This window comes from Salmo trutta, chromosome 6, assembly GCF_901001165.1.
Source record: "Salmo trutta chromosome 6, fSalTru1.1, whole genome shotgun sequence".
NCBI classification, from domain to species: Eukaryota; Metazoa; Chordata; class Actinopteri; order Salmoniformes; family Salmonidae; genus Salmo; species Salmo trutta.
Window position 1 is genome coordinate 18169021 of NC_042962.1, and position 27025 is coordinate 18196045.

General features: G+C 45.2%; 1 protein-coding gene across 3 annotated transcripts in view; it reads right to left on the reverse strand.

Annotated features, from left to right (window-relative positions):
* LOC115195565 (receptor-type tyrosine-protein phosphatase mu) overlaps nt 1-27025 on the reverse strand; it is a 310061-nt gene that overhangs the window by 253269 nt on the left and 29767 nt on the right. The gene's annotated exons all lie outside the window — the stretch shown is intronic.

Sequence of the window (27025 nt, forward strand, 5' to 3'; positions counted from 1 at the left end):
CCTTCAAATTAGCGGATTCGACTATTTCAGACATTGGCATTAGAATGGTCTTAGTGAAGAGCTCAGTGACTTTCAACGTGGCACCGTCATAGGATGCCACCTTTCCAACAAGTCAGTTCATCAAATTTCTGCCGTGCTAGAGCTTCCCTGGTCAAATGTAAGTGCTGTTAGTGTGAAGTGGAAACGTCTAGGAGCAACAACGGCTCAGCTGTGAAGTGGTAGGCAACAGAAGCTCACAGAATTGGACTGCCGAGTGCGGAGCGTGTAAAAATAGTCCTCGGTTGCAACACTCACTACAGAGTTCCAAACTGCCTTTGGAAGCAACGTCAGCACAATAACTGTTAAAAAAAAATTGTAAAAAAATTATAATAAAAAAAAATATATTTTTTTTAAATATAAAAAATAAAAAAAATCGGGAGCTTCGTGAAATGGGTTTTCATGGTCGAGCAGCCACACACAAGCCTAAGATCACCACGCGCAATGCCAAGCGTCGGCTGTAGTGGTGTAAAGCTCCCTGCCATAGAACTCTGGAGCAGTGGAAACGCGTTCTCTGGAGTGATGAATCACGCTTCACAATCTGGCAGTCTGATGGACTAATCTGGGTTTGGCGAATGCCAGGAGAACGCTACCTGCCCGAATGCATAGTGCCAAGTTTGGTGGAGGAGGAATAATGGTCTGGGGCTGTTTTCATGGTTTGGCCTAGACTCCTTAGTTCCAGTGAAGGGAAATCTTAACGCTACAGCATACAATGGACATTCTAGATGATTCTGTGCTTCCAACTTTGTGGCAACAGTTTGGGCAAGGACCTTTCCTGTTTCAGCATGACAATGCCCCTGTACACAAAGCTAGTTCCATACAGAACCCTGTGTGGAAGAACTTGACTGGCCTGCATAGAGCCCTGACCTCAACCCCATCAAACAACTTTGGGATGAATTGGAACACCGACTGTGAGCCAGACCTAATTGCCCAACATCAGTGCCTGACCTCACTAATGCTCTTGTAGCTGAATCGAAGCAAGTCCCCGCAGCAATGTTCCAACATCTAGGCCTCCCGAGTGGCGCAGTGGTCTATCGCAGTGTTAGCTGTGCCACTAGAGATTCTGGGTTAGAGTCCAGGCTCTGTCGCAGCCGGCCGCGCAATTGGCCCAGCTTCGTCCAGGTTAAAGGAGGGTTTGGCCGGCAGGGATGTCCTTATCCCATCGCGCACTAGGGACCCCTGTGGTGGGCCGGGTGCAGTGCACGCTGACACGGTCGCCAGGTGTACGGTGTTTCCTCCCACACATTGGTGCGGCTGGCTTCCGGGTTAAGCGAGCATTGTGTCAAGAAGCAGTGCGGCTTGGCAGGGTCGTGATTCGGAGGACGCACGGTTCTCGACCTTCGCCTCTCCCGAGTCCAGGAGTTGTAGCGATGGGACAAGACTAACTATCAATTTGGATATCACGAAATTGAGGAGATAAATGGGTAATAAAAAAAGCTATTACATTTTTATTTTTTTTATCTAGCGGAAAGCCTTCCCAGAAGATTGGAGGCTGTTATAGCAGCAAAGGGGGGGACCAACTCCATATTAAATGGCCAAGATTTTGGAATGAGATGTTCGACGAGCAGGTGTCCACATACTTTTGGTTATCTAGTGTTGTACAGTAGCATAGGCTTTCCAATGTCATCACAGCCACTACAGGTCATGCTACCATCGGAACTCTACCACTATGAGGCTGTCAAAAAGCTCACCACACACCCACACCTGATAGTAACAGGCAAACCAGACATTATGACAACCACAGACAGAGGAACACCACCACTTCAGCTTCTACCGCAACTTGACAACCGTCCTGAGAACACTTTCAGATTTTCCTGTCACAACTGCTTCTAACCGATTATCTGTCTACCTGGCAGTGGCCATGGTGGGAAGCCGGCTTTGATTGGATTCAACTTCCACTTACATGAATATAACAGGTCAGGTAGAATATAAATACGCTGCTATGTGCAATGTCCTCTGTGTATAAACAAGTTCTGAGGTGTTTGAACAAAGGCCTGCCTTTGTAATAAAATAAAAAGTACAGCTGAGAGCGTCGCTCACATATTATTCAGAACCCAGTGTGACATTTGGTGAATTGACAGAGGATTTGCAAAAAAAAAAAAAAAAAAAAAAAAAAAAAAAAAAAAATCAACCACATATCGTGGAAGAAGGAAATAAAGCAAGGCAAAAAGCTCAGTATTGCCATATTCAAAGAGGAAATGAGTAAATCCCCGCCTTTCCATGTGCTTACCCTTAAGCAGTGTTTCTTTGGCTGCACGGGTGTGATTCAATTCCTTGAAAAGACGGCGGATAAATATATTTTAGCGACACCATGGGCTTTGACATCTTGTCAAGGTTTAGATGTAATGACTCTGAGATGCATGTAATTTAAGCGTTCGTTGTGTACTGTGCGGGGGGAAAACTGATCGCCTACAAGCCAGCAACAAGACCGACAAAAAACATTCTGAGCTGCTTTGCTCTGATTTTGACAGAAGGGTGTATTATCTTTGCTTTCTGATGCCATTTCGTTTCTATATGAACAACTAGTCATTTGGGCTTTCAGAGACAGGATGAAGTGATAAGCTTGTTGTCTTTGGTGCTGAGAGAAAGTTATTGTCATGTCTACTGTACACAACATATCCTAGAGCAGAGATTCAAAGGGTAACATCAGAGACTATCAAAGAGTGGAAACTATAGGGGGGGGGATTTCCAACAGGATCATAAGCCTCAATTTAAACACGGTCAACAATTAGGTGCCTTGTAGCACACTGCAACTAGGTCAAAGACCAAGCAGGCAATGCTAATCAGTTAGTGTACCATGTCACACCTACATGTTGGTAATATGAAATAACACTGAGAACATTCAACTGATGGCACACGAAACACAGATCGGTAGTCAGGAAGAGAGATGCTTAGGCCTATTCTGCTGTTTACACTGCTGCATCTGCAGCGCACACACACAAAAAAAACACACACACACACAAAAAAACACATACACAGCTCCATATCAAAGGGAGAGAAAAAAAAATAGCCAGTGAATGTGAGGTTGTGTTCTCTATTGAAATGACTGGAAGCAGCGTGGTGCTAGTGCAGTCAGCGAGCGGGGAGAGTGACTTGCCGGCGATAGCTCTTTCATTCATCGCCACTGGTGGCCCGCCACTGTGTCCTTACCCCACGATGGTAGAATCAATTTACTTGGACCCGCGTCGAGCCATTAAATCCACACGCACAGAATGTAGAGAGAGGTGGAAACATTCAGCAACAATGATATTTAGCCCATTCTATTCACCCCTCTGAAAAAAGCTGCTCTTCCCTTCCCCATGGGGAAACTGGATAGTGCCATTTTAAAAATGACTCAGCGGTGAGGAGCAACAGTTTTTAAAATCTCGCTCCTCCCGTTATCGGCAGACGCAGACGGCGGGTCGCAGGGCCTTATCCCCCGGAACACGCTGTTTCGGGGGTTAAGATTACAACGCTGTGATTATATTTTGACGAGGGGGAGGTAAACACACATTTACTATTTGGCGGTGTGGGCAGTTCACCGGTTTAATAATGACCCGCTGATATGAGGCGGACAGAGAGACTACAAACTGAAAGGTAATGTTCTCGCAGCTGCTTAAGTTTGATATCCTACCTGTGGCAGGGTAGTTAGTCTCTATTGATGATGAGATATTTTAAGGGTCATTTTGCGCTACTGTGTTTTTAAACCTTTTCTATTCAATGCTGTCTGCTATTGATACTGGTCATGTAATGTAATTCAATAGGGCCATGCGCTCTGGTCACTCTTCTGGCAACAACTCAGGTCTGCTCTAATGTAAGAGGGATGGTACTGCATGTGTCCGAGGCCCTGCTTTGAATGGCCTGGACAAAGACCAGACATCCCTGGTGGATTGTTCTTGGGTTCCTGCAATTTGCTTTGACACCATGACATTAAAATGATGCCAAGAGGCATACCATTTTTTATTTGAAGGCGACCAATGCATTATGTCACACCCACCAAACACAACAATACCGTGAATTGCTTACTTACAAGCCCTTAACCAACAATGCAGTTCAAGAAAATATTTTCTAAATAAACTAAAGTAAAAAAAATTATAAAAACAATAAGATTATATAACAATAACGAGGCTAAATACAGGGGTTATCGATACCGAGTCAATGTGCGGGGGTACAGGTTAGTTGAGGTCATTTGTACATGTACGTAGGTTGTAAAGTGACTATGTTCAGAAGTCTTATGGCTTGGGGGTAGAAGCTGTTAAGGAGCCTTTTGGACATAGACTTGGCGCTCCGGTAGCACTTGCCATGCGATAGCAGAGAGAACAGTCTATGACTTGGGTGACTGGAATCGGACAATTTTTGGGGTCTTCCTCTAACACCGCCTAGTATATAGGTCCTGGATGGCAGGAAGCTTGGCCCCAATGATGTATTGGGCCATACGCACTACCCTCTGTAGCGCCTTATGGTCGGATGCCAAACAGTTACCATACCAGGCGGTGATGCAACCGGTCAGGATGCTCTCGATGGTGCAGCTGTTGAACTACTTGAGGATCTGGGGACACATGCCAAATCTTTTCAGTCTCCTGAGAAGGAAAAGGAGTTGTCGTGCCCTCTTCATGACTGTCTTGGTGTGTTTTCACAATGATAGTTTGTTGGTGATGTGGACATCAAGGAACTTGAAACTCTCGACCCCGCTCCACTACAGCCCTGTCGATGTAATGAGGGTGTGTTAAGCCCTCCTTTTCCTGTAGTCCACGACCATCTCCTTTGTCTTGCTCACATTGAGGGAGAGGTTGTTGTCCTAACACCACACTGCCAGGTCACTGACCTCCCAATAGACTGTCTCGTTGGTGATCAGGCCTTCCACTGTTGTCGTCAGCAAACTTAATGATGGTGTTGGAGTCGTGCTTGGCCACGCAGTCGTGGGTGAACAGGAAGTCCAGGATCCAGTTGCAGAGGGAGGTGTTTAGTCCCAGACTGTTGGTCTTGGCATTGTACTGCGAATAGCAATTTAACTCAACTTCACTCCATCACCTCCCATTTTGTTTGGTGTAGCAAGACACAGATGACAACACAACAACAGATCTTTAGAACACAGCGTCTTCAGAAAGTATTCACACACACCTTGACTTTTTCCACATTTTGTTGCATTACAAGGTGAGATTCAAGTCAAAACTGTAACTAGGCCATTCAGGAACATTCAATGTCTTGGTAAGCTCCTCGTGTATATTTGGCCTTGTGTTTTAGCTTATCGTCCTGCTGAAAGGTGAATGTGTCTCCCAGTGTCTGTTGGAAAGCAGACAACCACGTCTTTCTCTAGGATTTTGTTTAGCTCTATTCTGTTTACTTTTATCCGACAAAACTGCCTAGTCCTTGCAGATGACAAGCATGACATGATGCAGCCACCACTATGCTTGAAAATATGAAGAACGGTACTCCGTGATGGGTTGGTTTTGCCCCAAACATAAAACTTTGTATTCAGAACAAAAATTGAATTGCTTTGCCACATTTTGCAGTTTTACTTTGGTGCCTTGTTGCAAACTGGATGCATGTTGACATTTTTAATCTGAACAGGCTTCCTTCTTTTAACTCTGTCAATTAGGTTAGTATTGTGGCGTAACTACAATGTTGTTGATACATCCTCGGCTTCCTCCTATCACAGCCATTTAACTCTGTAAATGTGTTTAAGTCACCATTTGCATGGTGGTGAAATCCCTAAATGGTTTTCTTCCTCTCTGGCAACTGAGTTAGGAAGGAAGCTTGTATCTTTGTAGTGACTCTATTGCTACACCATCCAAAGTGTAATTAATAACTTCACCATGCTCAAAGGGATATTCAATGTCTTCTTTTTTAAAATGTTCAATCTGCCAATAGGTGCCCTGCTTAGCGAGGCATTGGAAAACCTCCCTGGTCTTTGCGGTTGAACCTGTGTTTGAAATTCACTTACAGATAATTGTAGGTGTTGAGTACAGAAGTAGTCATTCAAAAATCATGCTAAACACAATTATTGCACACAGATTGAGTCCATGCAACTTATTATGTGACTTGCTAAGCAAATGTTTACTCCTGAACGTATTTAAGCTTGCCAAAACAAAGGGGTTATATGCTTATTGACTCAAGACATTGCAGCTTTTAACTTTTAATTAATTTATAAAAAATAAAAATCGAAAAACAATTCCACTTTGACATGATGGGGATTGTGTGTAGGCCAGTGACAACATTTTAATTTAAACCATTTTAAATTCAGTCTGTAACACAACAAAATTGGAAAAAGTCAAATTGTGTGAATACTTCCTGAAGGCACTGTATGTATGCGTACGCACATGCACACAGAAGGCAGAGGGATGCACAGACAACCCCTCTGCTCTCCCCTTCAGTGGCTCTCTAGTAGGCTTGGGCAGTATACCATATATGGAGGTATTTGCAAATAGCCACGGGATGATTTTTCAATACCGATTACAATACAGACAGAGTGTAGACATGCTGCTCCAGACCCAGTACTGTTCTTCCTTCAGATAAGGATGTGTCAAAACTTTCTTAATTTATTATTTACTTGGGTCATCCCGCTCTAGTGACTCCTTGTGGCGGGCCGGGCGCCTGCAGGCTGACTTCGGTCGTCCATTGAACAGTGTTTCCTCCGACATATTGGTGCAGCTGGCTTCCGGGTTAAGTGGGCGGGTGTTAAGAAACACGGTTTGGCGGGTCATGTTTTGGAGGACGCATGACTCGACCATCGCCTCTCCCGAGCCAGTTGGGGAGTTTCAGAGTTGAGACAAGATCGTAATTCGATCGAATTTGGGGAGAAAAAGGGAGTCAAATAAAGGGAGTCAAAAAAATTAACATTTAAAATAAAAATCTTAATTTGCACAATGACTCTCGTTCACATTCACTTGGAAATGTCTAAACTCACCAAAAATGACATTTGCTAGCTCCTACCTATATATGTATAACTTCATGAGCTGGATTGCCGGTCTTTGCAAGTTGTTGATTTTCATTTGCACTTGATGGCATATTTAGCTAGCAGCCTCCATTCACTATTACTTGTGCAAATTATATTAGCACTATGGGCTTTTTAGCGTTTTGTTTGGGCGCCCCTTGTGTACTAAACCAGTAATACCATAAATCCCGGGATGAGAGAAGGATAGTATGACTATATGAACATCTGGATCCCGCCCAACCCTACTCTCCAGAGCCAGTCTGGCAAAACAGTAAATGTAAACAGTGTGGACAGCCAGTTGAATTGATCCCTCTGCAAATGAGTGAGCAATACTTTAGCGAGACATTGGGGTGTACATGAAAGGGTCTGACGGGGCCTCAAAGGACCCCATCTCCCTCCATCCTCCTCGATCGATAATGCTTCTTCCCGGTCATCTTCTCTGCCTTTCAAGAAAAAAGAAAACAAGCAAACAGACCAAAGCTACACTAAAGCCGGTACAAGATTTATGTGGTAAATATTTCAGATTTCTGTGTGAGAGGCGCTCCATTGGCCTTTATAGTCTGATATGCTGTGCATTTTTAAAACTCCATCAGTCTTTTCATGGCAATGAGCCACCGGCCACAATCAATAATCCTCCTCCTCATGATGGAACCCATTCCTCCCCAAAGTTTTTCCTTAAAAGGGCTTTTATTGTTGGACCCGGTGTACCACTACAGTAGGTATTCTTAAACAGAGGATATGTGGTTCACTTTGTTCTTTTTTATAATTCTGGAAAGTTTGTGCATTTGTCTGACTAAAACTGCCACTTTTGTTGCCTGATAAATCTATGACACACCAACAGTATTGAGAAAAACTTCCAAAACAAGCAAACTATACATGTGATGCCCATCACCACAACAACAAAAAAAGTGCAATGGCAGTTCTTGATAAGGAGTCATACCCATAAGCCTACCTGCTTGTGTCCTGATAAATTGAACAATGCAAGGCCTGAGCAGATGTGGTTCGTACCCATCCCCTATCCTAGCAGCGCCTGTTTCACCAGTAACAGCTTCCTATAACAGGTAATTCCACACAGAGATGGTAGAAATAATACCATCCTCCTACCCCATCCCAGCTGGGCAATTACATGGCCTCTAACACCCGGTCCACTCAGGTGAGGGGAAACCCCAGAGTGTGCATTTGGGCTTGGTGGTCCCTTGTGGCCTGTTCCTGGCTTTATGAGCATCTTGTCTTCCCCTCAGCCCCCAGAGGACACCAGGCACAAAAGCAATCTCAGGTAATTTAAAACCTGATGCCTGCTATCTCTCCACTCTCTCTCCCCGGCTGTGCCACCGATACGAGCCTGAGCCCTGAGAATCCTGCTGCTAAACCCGTTTGGGACTGATGGGCCCATTGCGGCCTTATTTATCTGAGGGAGCTAGCCAGGTGTCGAGGACCCTTCTTAGCTCTGTCAGAATGGGCTGTCTGAAGAGAATGACGCTTAGTTTGGGAGGCCTTTAGAAAGGCTTTTAAAAATGCGGTCAATTTACATGTCATCATCAGTTGCAGAATACTATTCTCTCGCTTTCTCCCAATGTCATCTCTCCTTCTAGAGGAAAACCAATAAGGAGGCAGGGAGATTTCCCTGATTAACGTCTTCCATTGGGGAGGAGAGATGCTGGTCAGGCCGTGTATTGCCCCAGCTTGCTCCAGATCCAGATAGCAGCCTGGTGCCAGAAATAAAAAAAATAAACAGTCGGGGGGAATTAAATGCATCAATCTCTGCATCGATGCGTTTATGACTCCTGAGCAACCGCGATAAACTGTCTCTCGCGCGTCGCCGCAGCAACTCAGCCTAACACAAAGTTATAACTCTCTGGGAAGACTAGACAAAAACAAGACAAGAGCTTTATACCCTGTGCTTCTCACCACACGTTTTCTGGAATCAGAGCATTACAAACGGTATACGGGCCCCTGGGGCACTGAATTGCACTGGGCCCTGTGGTACAGCCAGGCTGTGAGCTAAGGTCCAAAATATTTGCAGCGGCTCTGTTCAAAGAGGAAATCACAGATCAACAACAGGGGCATGTCACATGCTGCAATCTACAGTACCTTCATCAGCAGAGAGCGCTCAAACAGCCAGAACGGTAGGCCCTCAGTTTCGAGCCTCAACTCAAGTACAACAGACCACCTCCAGGTCAGGGAGATTAGGATAATCCCAAAATAATTTGGGAGAACAACAAGGGAGCGGGATCCCAGGGGGATAAAGGAATGGCTCCGAGTCAACCTCATATTCCACTGGCCATACAGGCAGTGGTGTAAAGTACTTAAGTAAAAATACTTTAAAGTACTACTTAGTAAAGTACAGATAGGTAATTAAAAAAAAAAAAATCTATTTTTATTTGACAACTTTTACTTCACTACATTCCTAAAGAAAATTTACATTTACCCTGTCACCCACTTACCCTGTAACCCATTTACCCTGTAACCCATTTAACCTGTCACCTAGCAAGACATTTACTCAAGTATGACAATTGGGTACTTTTTCCACCACTGCATACAGGACCCTACGAGGTCAAATCTGTCGTTCTGCCCTTGAGCAAGGCAGTTAACCCACTGTTTCCCGGACGCCGAAGACGTGGATGTCGATTAAGGCAGCCCCCGCACCTCTGATTCAGAAGGGTTGGGTTAAATACGGAAGACATTTCAGTTGAAGGCATTCAGTTGTACAACTGACTCGGTATCCCCTTTCCTCTCATGTCCATCTCAGTAGATGAAGACCGTTCTCTTCATTACAATTTGAGGGGGAAAGTCTGTCAGCTGCATCAACCCCTCTTTAAATGTGTTTCATTAGAGAACATTGTAATAGTTGTGCATTTCTCAAGTTATGGCACGCTCAGTCATTTTCAATGTCATCAACCGACTGGCTATTTTGAAAGGTGTCATTTTATACTTAATGATACCATCTGACATGGTTCACGTCGGGGTTGTTCTAATGTATTAAGAGCTAACAGCTTTTAAGAGTTTAGTTCCATACGGAATCAGTTTCACTGGACTTCTTGTAAAAAATCTGAAATTGTATCAATGTTTTTACTCTTGAAATGTAGAGACTGGGAACTACCCATCGCTGTTCCACTACACTGCAGTTGTGGAATTTCTAAATCTATTCTACCATAAGTTTCCGCATCATCTGCCAGCCATTTTCTGTAAACCTTGGGAGACTACCTCTCAGACCATATAATCGTTGAAACGTTGACGGGAGCGTTTGGCTTTTCATTACTTCATTATTTCTCTATCAATAAGGGTGAGAATCTAAAATGCATTAGGCTGAGTGGTGACCCACGGTTTAAACGCTGGCCCATTGACCCGAACAGCAGAAGTAATTAATCATATTATGCTCACATCGAGCTTCTCACAAACTCTGGCAGCCCATTGCCAACCATTCACTTTATGCACCAGGAGGCCACTCGCTCGATACTCTCCCCCTCCACCCCACCTCCCAGCTGGGAGATATACTTGATCAGCCGAGCGGACATCCTACTAATGGAAACGTAGCAGCAGTGTACACGACCCAGCAGAGATGGGACAGAGTCCGAGGAACGGGGAGAAGAAGAATCCCATTTCTACACAATGGGATAGGAGACATTGCAAATAGCAGTCTGGTTTTAGCAGCCTCAGCACGCCGTCAATGGCTTTACCCTCTTCCAATGCCTTTTTTGGCCATCCCCAGCCACCGTCCATCCATCCACAGGGAGGGAGAAAACCAATTTAGCAGGCTCCATCTTACCATCATTTCGGCAGTCCCCTGTGATTACCTGGGTCCTCTCGGATCAAAGTGGCCATATAATTCATTAGCCAGGTTCAAAAGGGGCTAAATCACTTGTCGCTACTTTCCTCCAAGGCCATGGGGCAAAACGCAGAAATGTGGAAATCTAGATGGGCCATGTACCCCGGGAGGGCCAAAAGAGTACTGGCTTAAATACAATGAACCAATCACCATAGGACTAGCAATAGAGGAAGCTAAGTGTTTGACATATAGACTGTACCATTTGCTGCAACATGTGTAGAAGCAGTCATTAAAACAGATTCAAGAGGGGGTGAAACCAGGCGTCCCTGTTGTTACAGAGCAACTTCCTCTTTGTCTCAACGAAGCTATAAAACAACACAGCGGCCGTGTGATAGCAGAAGGAAGACGTGAATAGCGTAGCACCAGGTAAGGGGGATGTGAAATCAGATGGAACGGCCTCCTGAGCGGGCCGCTAAGAAGACGTGAGGGATGGCAGGCAGTCTCCGTCCTCTCACTGCCGCCAAATGATGATGGATGAGACGTCCGAGCGACGGGGAGATTCACCACTACAAGATACGCCGCTTCCTCGTTCACTGTGTCTTCCAAGCTCTTTCATAAACTAACTCACTTCCACGCCATAATTATACTACATCCGTCTGTCTTTACGGCCACAACGGCGCTCAATTAGGATGCGTCTAGACTAGTAAGTCTCACTGAGACAACGATGATTGCAGACAGTGAGACGAGGGAGGTGGTATTGCGAGTATGTACTGTAGCACTGTGACAGAGTAACTAATTTTGTCACATAACACAGCTGTGCACTGCTGGCCAAGCGTACTGACAGTGAGTGATTGATCTATGTAGTGAAACGTATTCTAAGCATGTTGTAAATTGGGGGAGCTTGGCGCGGAGGTGCTGTATACCATGTGACGGCAAGCAGCTGTGATCAGGCTTTGCACGGACAAGGGACAATATATCCAAGGTACCGTTGCACTAAACATTCCTATGACAAACCAATTGTGAGACTGATCATTCCTGATGCATGCATGCTAGTAGACAATGACCATGATCCTGCTTTTACATTTCGCACTGTGCTGCAAAACTGTGCGTTCAACATCTGTTTAAGGAATCGACCCTACACCTCCTGTCAATAGATGCAACACACCAAGTAACTTATTTGTGAGCTGACAAAAATAAGGGATGCCAGTCAGTCAGTCAGTCACTTCCCTTTACATTGGGGGTAATTAGAGCTTGTGATTTTACTAGTGTGGTGGTACAGCAGAGAGAGGGGAGGGCGGCTACTAGCCTACATTTATAGCCTGGCCTGTGGAACTTCAGAGAGTGAATGAAAACCCTCTGGAGCCTCCGTTTGAGCCGTAAAAACCATGCCAAGAGCCAAATGTGACCTTTTGCACTCACTGCACTACATGTGCAGTGTTCCATGCAAGAGTGAGTGAGTGAATGAGTACAAGAGAGATCGACGTAGATATTTTGACAATGCAGTTTGTCTGTGTAGGTGACGAACAGCTGAAGGAGGTTCAGGGAAGCTAGACCCTACATCTGTTTAACTGAATAGGGGAGAAAACGTGATACTTTTCAAAGTTCCAGTATGACACAGGACCTCCACCCTCTGTATTTCAGAGTACTAGACAGAGAAGTCCAAGTCTTTACTAGTTATGTTGGAGAGTCAGAATGTTTGGTTTCCGCATAGCAACTCGTAGGTCAAACGGGGACCACTTGGATGCAGCCCAGTGAGATAGGGCTCACACGCCTTACTTGGTGCGTGTTGGCGAGGCCCTGCGTAGCTCTGCAGATAGAAATACTCAGAGGGGGCAGGCTCCATAGAACTGTTGTTATGCTCGGCTGCTGGCATAAAAAGAGAGCGTAGGAAACAAGACAAAAATATACAATTCTATCAAACACAGACTTGTGATGTGAAAGTATCTCTTGAAAAGGGTGTTTCGGTCTGACTCACATGGAAAAGGAGACTAATTATCAGATTTTAAAAAATATGAAAACAATAAATCCTGTTCCTAGCCATGGCTCATTCATCCCAGACTTCCTCTGTAATCAGAGCCTGCAGATAAAAAAGTGGACTTTCTCTCTCAGCTCCCCCCTCACATTCTGCCAAACCAACGCAAGTGATGCCAGTTCAACGACCTCTGGAAATTGACAGATTCCTCAGCACAAGAGCGCAGTGTGCTGAACTTGAGTTCTCTACTTGCTGAACCCCTCAGTATTTGTACGGAGACTCGAAGGGGAGAGAAGCACAAATCCCACATGGTTCGCTTTACTCGACGTCACCCAAAAGAAAAGGAATGCACAGCAAACAACATCTCTGCATTCCTGACAGATGCACTGTACAGAGCAATCATAAAAATGCTCAGATGCATATTTTCAAGATAACAAGGGGATTTGATCATTCTGTGCAAATGAACGCCAAAGAGGAAATTAGATAAAGTAGCTTTCATGCGTTTTGTCTCCATTTGGGCCCGAACACGTTTCCCAATTATACTGTCCGATGGCAGGTAGCCTAGCGGTTAAGAGTGTTGAGGTAGTAACCAAAAGGTTGCTGGTTCGAATCCCTAAGGTAGTAAAATCTGCCGTTCTGCCCTTGAACAAAGGCAAGAACAACTGCTCTCTGGGTGCCGATGACATGCATGTCGATTAAGGCGTTGGGTTAAAACGCACTAGACACATTTCAGTTGAATGCATTCAGTTGTGCAACTGACTGGGTATCCCATTTCCCTTTGCATTGTTTTCCGTGGGTTGCTATGGTTTCAGGACTTTTTCTCCAAAGAATTGAACGACTTAGTAATAGTATGCCAAATAAGATATTTTCAGGACAAGATTTTACTGTAAAAAGTAAACAAAAAAATAAAAATAAAAATTGATTTCGAAGTTTAATAAAACCATACAACTAAGCACAAATCACAAGTTTTACAATTTCCACTGAACATTTTTCAAGAAGAACTGAGGGAGATTTTATCGTAAATCTTTAACCAAACATTGCATCTGCACAGTTTTTCCAGTAAAATGTACTTTTTGGGGGGTGTAAATTGATCAAAGTAGTCATTGAGCATAGAGTTGTATGGTTAGTTTGGTCAATGTTTTTTCTTTTGGCATACATTTTAAAGGGAAAAATCTGAGTCTCAGTGTAATTTTATTACTGTGGAATTGCACTTCACCAAACCGTGGGGGTCAAAGCAATTAGGTTCCTGAAGCAACTCCATTCACTTGGAGCATTAAAGTTATTTTTCTATTAAAGAACATTTAAGATAGGGTTTCATTCTGACCATTCCTTAACCCATAGCCTTCAAATAAAATAACTGTCTTTTTCAAAGAAAGACCTATAATTTACATTCTAAGCATATTCAAAAAGGGACATATGTAGGCTACAAAAATCTATAAAAAATAAAACCATTTATGTCAAACCTACAGGGTAGAGTTTTGAATTGGATACATATTGGCACAATACAGGTTTCATTATTGATTTGATTCAGCTGCTGCAAAGCAAAATATATTTCCACAAATTAATCATTCTAGCAGAGCGCACAGAAAACGTGGGCTGAGTCAACTTGCCTTTTGTCCACGATTTTACTAAAAAGGTACTACTGTAGGCTGCGTTTATAGACCCAGCCGAGGCCTCTAATAAAAACCCAACAACAAAAGGGGAAAACAGCAAATCAGCAGCAGACCCACGACTACAAAACCGCAGGCTGAACAAGACCTTGGCAGATGCATCCACTGCACAGTTGTGTTCCAGATGCTTTGTCTGTTGTACTTATCCGAGGTCCAGGGGCCCTTTCAAACTCTCGCTCCCTCTCGTTGTTTCTCGGCCACAAACGGGGCACAAACAAATCAACACGTACCACCAACGCTGCCCTGCTTCCCCATAGCTCTGACAGCGAGAGACATGATGGATGTTTATTTTTGTCTCAACTGATTCACTACGCCACCACGGCTCAATATCGCAGAGGCTTGAAAGATGATTTATTCCTAGACCCGTTACCATTCGATTAGCCTGCGGGCGGCCAGCCAGGGTCACACCGTTCTGAATGAAAGGAGAGCCTCTCTGTGTGATGCAGATGAAGGGGTGGGGGGGGTTGGGACAGCACCTCACTGACTCCGCTCTTCAGCTTCCGGTTTTACAGAAAACTCCGGAGCTGGCGAGAGGCCAAACAAGGCTTTTTTTAGTCAACAACCTAGTATCAAGCAAACCAGAGAGAGAGCGAGGGCCTCTCACTGAAGCCGCATTAAGACATCTCCCCATCTGCCTCGCCGCAGGTTCCAGAGGCCTAATTTGTCCAAACCTGGAGGTTATCGTGCCAACAATTACTCCCAGGAATATGCCTCTCCAGAAGGGAAGAATTGTGTTTGATCTCCCAATCAGGGACGTAAACAACATTAAAAAGGGGTTTGTTGTTGGGTTTGGAGAGAAAACATTTTATGTAAGAGACTGAGAATACTTCAAGGTTGAGTACATATGGAGACCTGCTGTTGAGCAAGATACAGAGGGAAAAAAAGTATTTGATCCCCTGCTGATTTTGTACGTTTGCCCACTGACAAATAAATGATCAGTCTATAATTTTAATGGTAGGTTTATTTGAACAGTGAGAGACAGAATAACAAAACAATCCAGAAAAACGCATGTCAAAAATGTTATAAAATGATTTGCATTTTAATGAGGGAAATAAGTATTTGACCCCTCTGTAAAACATGACTTAGTACTTGGTGGCAAAACCCTTGTTGGCAATCACAGAGGTCAGACGTTTCTTGTAGTGTGCCACCAGGTTTGCACACATCTCAGGAGGGATTTTGTCCCACTCCTCTTTGCAGATCTTCTCCAAGTCATTAAGGTTTCGAGGCTGACGTTTGGCAACTCGAACCTTCAGCTCCCTCCACAGATTTTCTATGGGATTAAGGTCTGGAGACTGGCTAGGCCACTCCGGGACCTTAATGTGCTTCTTCTTGAGCCACTCCTTTGTTGCCTTGGCCGTGTGTTTTGGGTCATTGTCATGCTGGAATACCCATCCACGACCCATTTTCAATGCCCTGGCTGAGGGAAGGAGGTTCTCACCCAAGATTTCACGGTACATGGCCCCGTCCATCGTCCCTTTGATGCGGTGAAGTTGTCCTGTCCCCTTAGCAGAAAAACACCCCCAAAGCATAATGTTTCCACCTCCATGTTTGACGGTGGGGATGGTGTTTTTTGGGTCATAGGCAGCATTCCTCCTCCTCCAAACACAGTGAGTTGAGTTGACACCAAAGAGCTCCATTTTGGTCTCATCTGACCACAACACTTTCACCCAGTTGTCCTCTGAATCATTCAGATGTTCATTGGCAAACTTCAGACGGGCATGTATATGTATTCTTGAGCAGGGGGACCTTGCGGGCGCTGCAGGATTTCAGTCCTTCACGGCATAGTGTGTTACCAATTGTTTTCTTGGTGACTATGGTCCCAGCTGCCTTGAGATCATTGACAAGATCCTCCCGTGTAGTTCTGGCATGATTCCTCACCGTTCTCATGATCATTGCAACTCCACGTGGTGAGATCTTGCATGGAGCCCCAGGCCGAGGGAGATTGACAGTTCTTTTGTGTTTCTTCCATTTGCGAATAATCACACCAACTGTTGTCACCTTCTCACCAAGCTGCTTGGTGATGGTCTTGTAGCCCATTCCAGCCTTGTGTAGGTCTACAATCTTGTCGCTGACATCCTTGGAGAGCTCTTTGGTCTTGGCCATGGTGGAGAGTTTGGAATCTGATTGATTGCTTCTGTGGACAGGTGTCTTTTATACACAGTTAACAAACTGAGATTAGGAGCACTCCCTTTAAGAGTGTGCTCCTAATCTCAGCTCGTTACCTGTATAAAAGACACCTGGGAGCCAGAAATCTTTCTGATTGAGAGGGGTCAAATACTTATTTCCCTCATTAAAATGCAAATCAATTTATAACATTTTTGATATGCGTTTTTCTGGATATTTGTATTGTTATTCTGTCTCTCACTGTTCAAATAAAACTACCATTAAAATTATAGACTGATCATTTCTTTGTCAGTGGGCAAATGTACAAAATCAGCAGGGGATCAAATACTTTTTCCCTTCACTGTAGTACTTTGGGCCAATTTTACTACTGTCATAACATCCTGCAAATGGAAAAAACCTGGGTTCAGTTTGACACAGCACATTTTCGCATTGAATATTGAAAAAAGTCCAAAGACAGGAATGTACTCAACATTTTCTTAGGAGGCCTCTGAGATTTCACTGGTGGTCTTTCACACAGTCAGATTTAGAATGTAAAAATAAATAAAAAAATTATTGACAAAAAAAAAATTCTGTCAATACTAAGACGAACCCTGGAATCACTCCATGTAGTGAGACCAATAGTATAGAGAAGCCTGATATGAATGGCCAGAGGCATTTTGGCCATACCACACACACTAACCTCTATTTTCTACCAATGTTTTCACAAGGCAACCTTCAAAGGCCTAATTCATATTCACCAAGTCAAAAATAGAGGGGAGATGAAGAGATACTTTTCGTTGGATGCATGGACAGCTGTGGTCAGAGAGTGTCGGAGGTGAAATATTTCTGGGGTTCTCGTCAGATCGGAGCGCGACGGCCAAAACAGCTTCTCTTGGTCAGGGTCCATGAGGCTTGGCTAGGCCTGGACCTATCCTCTGTGTGTAGAGATCTGCATGCAGTCCTGGCCCTGTAGCTGCCTTCCAAACATGGACTCCATTAAAGCGCTGGCAGATCGCCTGGGTGTGGTCAGGCTTTTTCTCTCCCTCCCTTCCCCTCTCCATTCACATGAGTGAGCAGGAAAGCAATGCACACAAAAAGGAAAAAGCAACCCATACATACAGTACATAAAGTTTCTGGGGTTTAGCGACATCAGCTGTAGCAGTAAATAGTGGAAATCCCTCATATCCGTCATAATCCTAGCTGTGTGTTGAATTGGCAATAACTGTCACCTAGGCAGCCCGCTCTGCAGCTTGAGGAATCTGTCAAACCTGAGCTCGAGTTATCGATGGCATTAATTAATTGCCATGTAGGAAGTTTGGAAGAAAAACAGTGTGGGGGGGGGGGAGAATTCATACGCTGCACATCCACATAGCACGGATGACATAATGCAAGCAGAACAGCGCATCTGCTCGCCAATTTACACCTCAAGACTCATTTAGCTTGTAAAGCTGTTGCTAGGAGTGCTGTGTTCTGCTCTTAAGCCAATTTAAATAGGAATTGCTTGTTATCTGGGAGATGGCTAACTCCTTCAGAGACGACCCATTTTCCTCTGATGAGACTGAGTGATGTGCTAACAAACCGTCCTTTATTCTTAATAGACAACGGTGAGTAGCAGTCTAGTTTTACCTACTTCTGCATGTTAATAGATTCTCCCTGCGCTCAGAGAGCTAAAGCTCAGGGCAACATCTTGTCTATCCAGGGGGATTATATAGACGGATTTATGAAGGGAAAAGCAGCTTTCAGTAGAAATATCATTATGGCTTCGAGAGCCGTCTTGTAAATTGATAGATTGGTGAAGTTAAATGTCAGTCAGGCCGAGACAGTAGTAGCGTTTTTTATCCCGACGAAAATACCACCACAACTCATTCTTGTGAGTAATCCTTTTTAGGAGAGTCATGTTGGTCTTACATATAGTATATTTTACACAGATTGGTTTAATGTACACCGCATCGTTTTCTTACTGGTCTCATACGCAGATTCATCTTAATTAAAACATTAGAAAGCGCCAAATAGAATACACGAGGCTTTGCCAATGTTTATTATAATCATCATCACAGCTGTTATTAATGGGATTTGTATAATACTGACCTTACGGTAATACAGGTTTATTATATGAATAAAGTAATAGGAGCAATTTTGTGGCTTTGCAAGATGGTTTCATCAAATCAAATTTTATTAGTCACATGCGCCGAATACGACAGGTTCACCGTACAGTGAAATGCTTACTTACGAGCCCCTAACCAACAATGCAGTTTAAAAAAAATACAGATGAGAATAAGAAAGTAACAAGTAATTAAAGAGCAGCAGTAAAATAACAATAGCGAGACTATACAGGGGGGTACCAGTACAGAGTCAATGTGCAGGGGCACCGGTTAGTTGAGGTAATATGTACATGTAGGTAGAGTTAGGCCTCTTGGACCTAGACTTGGTAGCAGAGAGAACAGTCTATGACTGGGGTGGCTGGAGTCTTCGACAATTTTTTGGGCCTTCCTCTGACACCGCCTGGTATAGAGGTCCTGGATGGGAGGACGCTCGGCCCCAGTACTGGGCCGTTCACACTCTGTAGTGACTTGCGGTCGGAGGCCTAACAGTTGCCATACCAGGCAGTGATGCAACCAGTCAGGAAGCTCTCGATGGTGCAGCTGTAGAAGTTTTTGAGGATCTGAGGACCCATGCCAAATCTTGTCAGTCTCCTGAGGGGGAATAGGTATTGTTGTACCCTCTTCACGACTGTCTTGGTGTGCTTGGACCATGTTAGTTTATTTGTGATGTGGACACCAAGGAACTTGAAGCTCTCAACCTGCTCCACTGCAGCCTCGTCGATGAAAATGGGGTGTGCTCGGTCCTCTTTTTCCTGTAGTCCACAATCATCTTAGTCTTTATAAGGAATAACTCATGTATTCTGTAGGGTTGAAGTTTAACACTTGTGTTGGGATCGGACTGGGGGTCAGGGTTACAAGTAGGGTTGCACAGCGGGGTGGAGGTAACGCACAGTTTATGTCTGCTATCCGAGCCATGAGGGAAGGACGCCAGAACATTCCGGAGTTATTCTACAAGGCACACATGCACACACACAGTAACTATAAACATTTACACAAAACTTAACACGGGCTAATGTTGCATTATGACCATGTATTTGGGATACAGCTCTAAGGACAGTAGGTTGAGTAACTTGAAGAACGATCAGTCTTGACTCTGCTGTGCTGCTTCACAACTTAAAGAATAGGCCTGTTTTCTACATCAAGACATCCATTAATATAACATTCTTCTCTTTGTTCATAACCAGAGACTGAATAACCATTTTAATACCATCAAATAATCTAACATTAGCATAAGCTATGCAATCATTTATATGTGCAGAGGGCCAGAGGCCCATTAAAACAGTCTCCCACTGTCTCAGAGCAGTCTCTTCAATCAGCCTTTCTTTGTTCTTCCAATCTCTCTGAAGTCACTCCAGCTGTTACACACCCCCTTCCCCCCGGTGCCCTTCTGTGCCCTAACCCCTCTAGGGGTCACCAGGCAAGGGTCCTAAAGTCCTAAAGCCAGTCTACAGTTGGTCTGACGTACACTGTCCAACCCCAACAGACACCCCAGTCCCCCTTCCCGAATGTCCCGGCTCCAATTGTAGCCTACCTCCCAGTGAGGGCCTGGGGATTCCCAAGGGTTATCCAGCCATGTGGGAGTTCGGCCCCTACAAATGCTGGCCCCATAAATCGTGCCAGGGTAGGGGCCCCTGGTGGGAGGCTGCCTTTGGGCTTTTGGCAATGGCATGCCTGGGTGATTACTGGAAGGGCTGGGGGGGGAGACGCTGCACGGCAGGCTGTCTGTCCGGGTGGGAAGCATCACTTTCCCTCCATTTCCCCAGTCCCCTGGCCAAACTAATGACAGCTTCTGCCATATTGTCTCTTAACACTCGTCAATTAACAGCTAGCTCATGAACCAAAGTCACCATTCAGACCTGGGTGTTACGATCCAGCAACCTTCCGGTTACAGGCCCAACGCTCTAACCACTGGGCTACCTGCCGATGATGACGGACAACACTATTTAAAAAAAATTATTTAACCAGGTAGGCTAGTTGAGAACAAGTTCTCATTTACAACAACTGCGACTTGGCCAAGAAAAAGCAAAGCAGTGCGACAAACAACAACAGAGTTACACATGGAATAAACAAGCATACAGTCAATAGAGAAAAAGTCTATATACAGTGTGTGCAAATGAGGTAAGGGAGGTAGGCAATAAATAGGCCATAGAGGCGAAATAATTACAATTTAGCAATTAAACACTGGAGTGATATATGTGCAAAAGATGAATGTGGAAGTAGAGATACTGGGGTGCAAAGGAGCAGAAAAATAAATAACAGTATGGGGATGAGGTAGTTGGATGGGCTATTTACAGATGGGCTATGTACATGTGCAGTGATCTGTGAGCTGCTCTGACAGCTGGTGCTTAAAGTTAGTGAGGGAGATACGGGTCTCCAGCTTCAGTGATTTTCGCAATTCGTTCCAGTCATTGGCAGCAGAAAACTGGAAGGAAAGGCGGCCAAATGAGGAATTGGCTTTGGTGGTGACCAGTGAAATATACCTTCTGGAGCGCGTGCTACGGGTGGGTGCTGCTATGGTGACCAGTGAGCTGAGAAGGTGGGGCTTTACCTAGCAAAGACTTATAGATGACCTGGAGCCAGTGGGTTTGGCGACGAATATGAAGTGAGGGCCAGCCAACGAGAGCGTACAGGTCACAGTGGTGGGTAGTATATGGAGCATTGGTGACAAAACGAATGGCACTGTGATAGACTGCATCCAATTTGCTGAGTAGAGTGTTGGAGGCTATTTTGTAAGTGACATCGCCGAAGTCAAGGATCGGCAGGATAGTCAGTTTTACGAGGGTATGTTTGGCTGCATGAGTGAAGCATGCTTTGTTGCGAAATAGGAAGCCGATTCTAGATTTAATTTTACAGTCTAACCAGACGCCTAGGTATTTGTAGTTGTCCACATATTCTAAGTCAGAACATTCCAGAGTAGTGATGCTGGATGGGCGGGCAGGTGCGGGCAGCGATCGGTTGAAGAGCATGAATTTTGTTTTACAGAATGCATGCTCTTCAAAAGGAAGGGCCAGAAGTATACAGAATGGTGTCGTCTGCATAGAGATGTATCAGAAAATCACCAGCAGCAAGAGCAACATCATTGATGTATACAGAGAAAAGAGTCGGCCCGAGAATTGAACCCCGTGGCACCCACATAGAGCCCACATAGAGACTGAGGTCCAGACAACAGGCCCTCCGATTTCACACACTGAACTCTATCAGAGAAGTAGTTGGTGAACCAGGCGAGGCAGTCATTTGAGAAACCAAGGCTGTTGAGTCTGCCGATTAAGAATGTGGTGATTGACAGAGTCGAAAGCCGTGGCCAGTTCGATGAATACAGCTGCACAGTATTGTCTCTTATCGATATCGTTTAGGACCTTGAGCGTGGTTGAGGTGCACCCACGACCAGCTCGGAAACCAGATTGCATAGCGGAGAATGTACGGTGGGATTCGAAATGGTCGGTGATCTGTTTGTTAACTTGGCTTTCGAAGAACTTAGAAAAGGCAGGGTAGAATAGATATAGGTCTGTAACAGTTAGGGTCTAGAGTGTCTCCCCCTTTGAAGAGGGGGATGATCGCGGCAGCTTTCCAATCTTTGGGGATCTCAGACGATACGAAAGAGGAGGTTGAACAGGCTAGTAATAGGGGTTGCAACAATTTCGGCTGATCATTTTAGAAAGAGGGTCCAGATTGTCTAGCCCTGCTGATTTGTAGGGGTCCAGATTTTGCAGCTCTTTCAGAACATCAGCTATCTGGATTTGGGTGAAGGAGAAATGGGGAGGCTTGGGCAAGTTGCTGTGGGGAGTGCAGGGGTGTTGACCAGGGTAGGGGTGGCCAAGTGGAAAGCAAGGCCAGCCATAGAAAAATGCTATTGAAAATCTCAATTATTGTGGATTTATTGGTGGTGACAGTGTTTCCTAGCCTCAGTGCAGTGGGCAGCTGGGAGGAGGTGCTCTTATTCTCCATGGACTTTACAGTGTCCCAGAACTTTTGAGTTTGTGCTACAGGATGCAAATTTCTGTTTGAAAAAGCTAGCCTTAGTCTTCCTTAGTTAGGAGAGCTATGTAACAAAACCCTATAGATAACATTACGGACTCGCTAAAACCTTGATGGAATTGCTGAATCAAATGATAAAGCGGTCTTCGTGTCACGATAGACCTGCTGCTTAACCAGTGAAAGAAACAGCAGTCCCCAGATATACAAGGATTCAAGCCCTGCACATTCAACTGTGTCAATAACATGAAAAGGAAGAAAATCTAAATAGAGGGACTCTTTTAAATGTCAACGGACAAAAGGTTCTTTGTTGCGTTACCATGCACTTTATTCTCCTCTTGTTCCCTCGGATGCGCTGAAGATGCTGCATTGTTTTCATTTAAGGCATCTAGGAGGTAGGATCTGTAAAGATGCTTAGCAATAAATAAATGTAAAGTGTCGGGCCACACAAAGGAGCCACTGTTCTGTTGAGTCATCCAGGCCTGCATCACCATGGCTTTCTGAGATAAAAGGAGACACGCACAAAGGGAGAGAACATCTCTATGTAGATTTCCATAAAGATCTTCAAATACTCTGGATGAGAAAACATGGTCTCATCATAAGCATGGTGCATCAAGGCCATCCAATTCAGTTGTTTTCTCTGGTTTCAGATTGATGAAGTGTGTACACACCCATTGGAGCAGGGGAGGGATACGAAGTGTGTTTCTGTTTCGTGTCTCCTACAGCTGGTTAAGCACTGATAGATTGGGGCTATGCAGCTAGAGGAACATCGAGATCTCTACCCACACTCCCACAAATGTCTCAACCCAACCACACCCGCCCTCCTCCTCTGGTTCTGGGCTGCTACAAGTGTCAGGAGGAAAAGATTTCTCCCTTGGATTTCACACAAGCTGACACATACACTTACTGATAACTATTACACAACTAGGGCTGTAAAATGCCAGAAATGTACCCAACAATTTTTCATAAATCCCAGTTGGAGGATTGGTGGATTCTCTACCCCTGGTGGATTTCCTCCCCCTGAAAAAACCTGGGAACTTTGTAAAAGTTTCTGAAATTTGAAACCCTTCAGAGAACTCTTCACACACACTAGTATACACATGCTATTGGGTTCTAGAGTCTCCTATTCACACAGACATCATTAAGGCATCCCAGAGTCAACTGAACACCGCAGAGGCCTCTCACTGTGCAGATAACCAGATGGGGCCCTGTTGCAGCGTAACACTAGCTTCCTTGAACCGCTTTCCTCAGATCGCCTCCCCAAACATGCATGCTAGTCATTAGGTCATTTCTGGTCTTTATTCCTGATGTTCCCTTAGGGACTGAAACCTCCCCTCCTTCTGCATCCCTCCTTTCCATGCCTGCTTCCTGTTTCATGGTGATACTGGGCTGGGGAAGAGCGGGAATGAAGGGAGAGAGGAAAAGGAGGAGCTGAAATCTGTGAGCTTCACAAAAAGGGGCCACGTCAGGAGTGTTTATCCACCAAACCAGACAGGGAGGGAGCCAGCAAAAGTCCAACACTTAACACAAAATAAAACAGTTTCATAATAAAATACTGATGAGTCAAGCTGGGTTGGGGCTAAGGATTTGTACAATGTCATTCTATAATTTATGAAGCATTAACAACCCCAATAAAAACGAATATTGAATTACAAAACAAAAATAAAAAAAACACTGATGGGTCACTAAATCATACACTACTGCTGGGAAGCAAGAAAACATAAGGTCAATAAAACCTACAGACAAATTATGAAGATGTGATATCAACTGTAAATCATTGTAAACTGGACAAAGAGCCACTGCTATTACTTGAGGAATCCAAAAGTGCATTCCCAGACAGTAGACCTGGGTAGCCTATGAAGCGGAGATAATAAATTGAAGATATTCACAGCGGGGAGCGCCGGGGACACTTAAAAACATCCGACAAGGAAGCAAGCCAGGAGATGAATATGTACGAGGCATGTTTCCTGATTAAACGAGGCTCCGGCAGAAGTCATCGACTCAGGATTAAATGTACCCTAATCCCGATGATCTTTAAGGAAAAGCATCAATTTGACTTGAAGATTTGTGTTTTCATTTGTGGGCCCATCTGTGGCGCCAGCCTGTTTAGAGGCACGGCAAGTCGCTCTGTAAAAAAGCCATTTATTTGCAACCCATAAACTATAAGTCTGGGTATTTACTTCAAATCTTCATTATTACGATATTCCCTTTACAAGACAATCTCTTCGTCGCAGGTCGTCTAGACCCTGGAGGCACAACAAGCAACGGAAGGAAAACAGTGTTTCCTGAAGCAAACCAAAACAGGCATACACAGATGTACACACACACACACACACGGCACAGACTCACTCCACAACAGGGTCATTACGTGCTAGCTCAACCTTGATATCTTCTCTCCCTTGCCTATTTATTCCCTCTCTTGATTTGTTGACACTCCAAGTGTATTGCTACACAGTGACCAATTACAGTGGACCGCTCCAATCACTATTAGCTCATTTCTACGGCATGAGATCACCCGCCTCATGTCAGATAGCATTCTTTCCAGCGGAGGAGCGGCTCATGAGCCCAAGAGGGTGCTTACCACCTCCACTAACTCATCTCCATAAGCATGGCACCAGTGAGACATAATTGCATTATTTCTGGAGGAGCGGGCATCAACAACAAGGGGCCCTTTTTGTAATTAGCCGAGGTCGTGTAGGCGCGGCGCTAACCGAGTGTCGACCAGCGCTGACAGCTGATTGACTTTGACACGGCAATGGCCCCGTGACACGCGTCCCCACCGGCAGTGAGCGGGTCCTGGGGGAGTTGGCTGCGAGGCGAGAGAGAGCGAGAGAGGGAGAGAGAGGGAGAGAGAAAGAGAGCAGGAGGGAGGGAGAGCTACAGGAAGCGGAGAGAGTGGATTGGAAGTGACAGTGAACGAGGGGGCAGAAGTGACGGACAGCCACATGCTCTTACAGTCACTTTCAGAAGGAGATGGACAGACAGTCAGACGTTTGCCAAGCCTTCAGACTTTTCCCTGGCATTTAGCTGGTGTCTGTCAGAAAGCCTCACTGACAATGAGTGGAGGTAAGAGAGAGGAGGGAAGACAGAAAAGTCAAATTCACTTAGTGGAAATGCCTCAGTCCCTGACCTACAGCCCCATGCTTTGAGAAAGGAGGAGGCTCTGCATTGAAAGCAGCAGACACACATCAGTATTGACTGACAGGGCCAGTCTCCAGAGCCATAGTATGCCTCAGCCCTGCTTCTCAGCCCTCCTCTCTTCCCCCAATGTGACAGTCCGTCAGCTGGTCACTCTCTCCCTCTCCTGTCCCCCCTCTAGCTTCCTCTTCCCCTCCTGCCCCCCCCCCCCCCTCTTTCTCCCTCATGTCCTCTCGCTCCCTCTTCCCCCCTGCACAAAGCCACACTCTGTACCCCAGTCACACAATCAGTCAGGAAGTCAAGACGAGTGAGACTTGGCTGCCACTCTCAGTTTCTCTTCAGGCCAGTGGATGCATTCGCTATTTTTCAGCACAAAAAGGCGTTATCAATAGGGAGTGAAATGGTAGTAGGGGAGGGTGAGTTATTCAAACCATTTCATGCACCGCTTTTTATAATCCCGTCTGTGTATTGTGACACACATAAGACTGCCCACATACCCAACTCTCTCTCCGCCCTTTAATTTTTTTCTCCACAGCTTTCACCAGACTCGTGTCCCTGCCAGCCGACACAGCTGAGAGGTAGAGTATGCAGGCAGGGGGTTCATGTTTCACTGTGTAATGAATGTGGACTGAACACTAGTCTGATCCACTCCCACTACTGGAAGTTGGAACAGCCCTCCCCCACCCACTCCTCTCTCCTTGCCCACGGCCCAGCCACCCTCCACATTGATTTCTAGAAATGGAACATTGATTGTGGACGAGGTTCAGGAAATAGGGCCAGAACTCCACCCAGCCCAACTCACAAACACACACAGGAACAGATACTCTATCCCCCCAATCCGAGTCTCAACACAGCTTGCTGTGTGTGTGTGTGTGTGTGTGTGTGTGTGTGTGTGTGTGTGTGTGTGTCACCATCTTTCCACACCCTACCTGTAGTCTGAACTCTCAAAATGAGCCACTTCAACAGCGGTCCAGAGTCTGTGCACTACAGTATAAGTGAGGAGGTGGGGGTTGCATCTGTGTGTGTGTGCGTTACTGGTGACCCCCAGATTGCCAGGCCACTGCCCCTGGGACAGCCCATCCAGGTCCACTAAACCTGGGCCCAGGTCAGCAGACAGTGTGAGTCTTCCTGGATTGATAGGAGTCCTCAACCCCCATTCTCTCCTAGCTCCCCTCCACCACACAGACTAGGCTCCTATTTACCAAGGAATGATCACAGCTTTAGAAATAAAGAGAGGAAAGTCTCAGATAGGCCTGATGAAGACTTCAATCAAATACACACAGGGAAGACATGCTATGATAGAGAGCAACACCCCCAACACACACACACCATTTCCAACCAACCCCCTTCCTC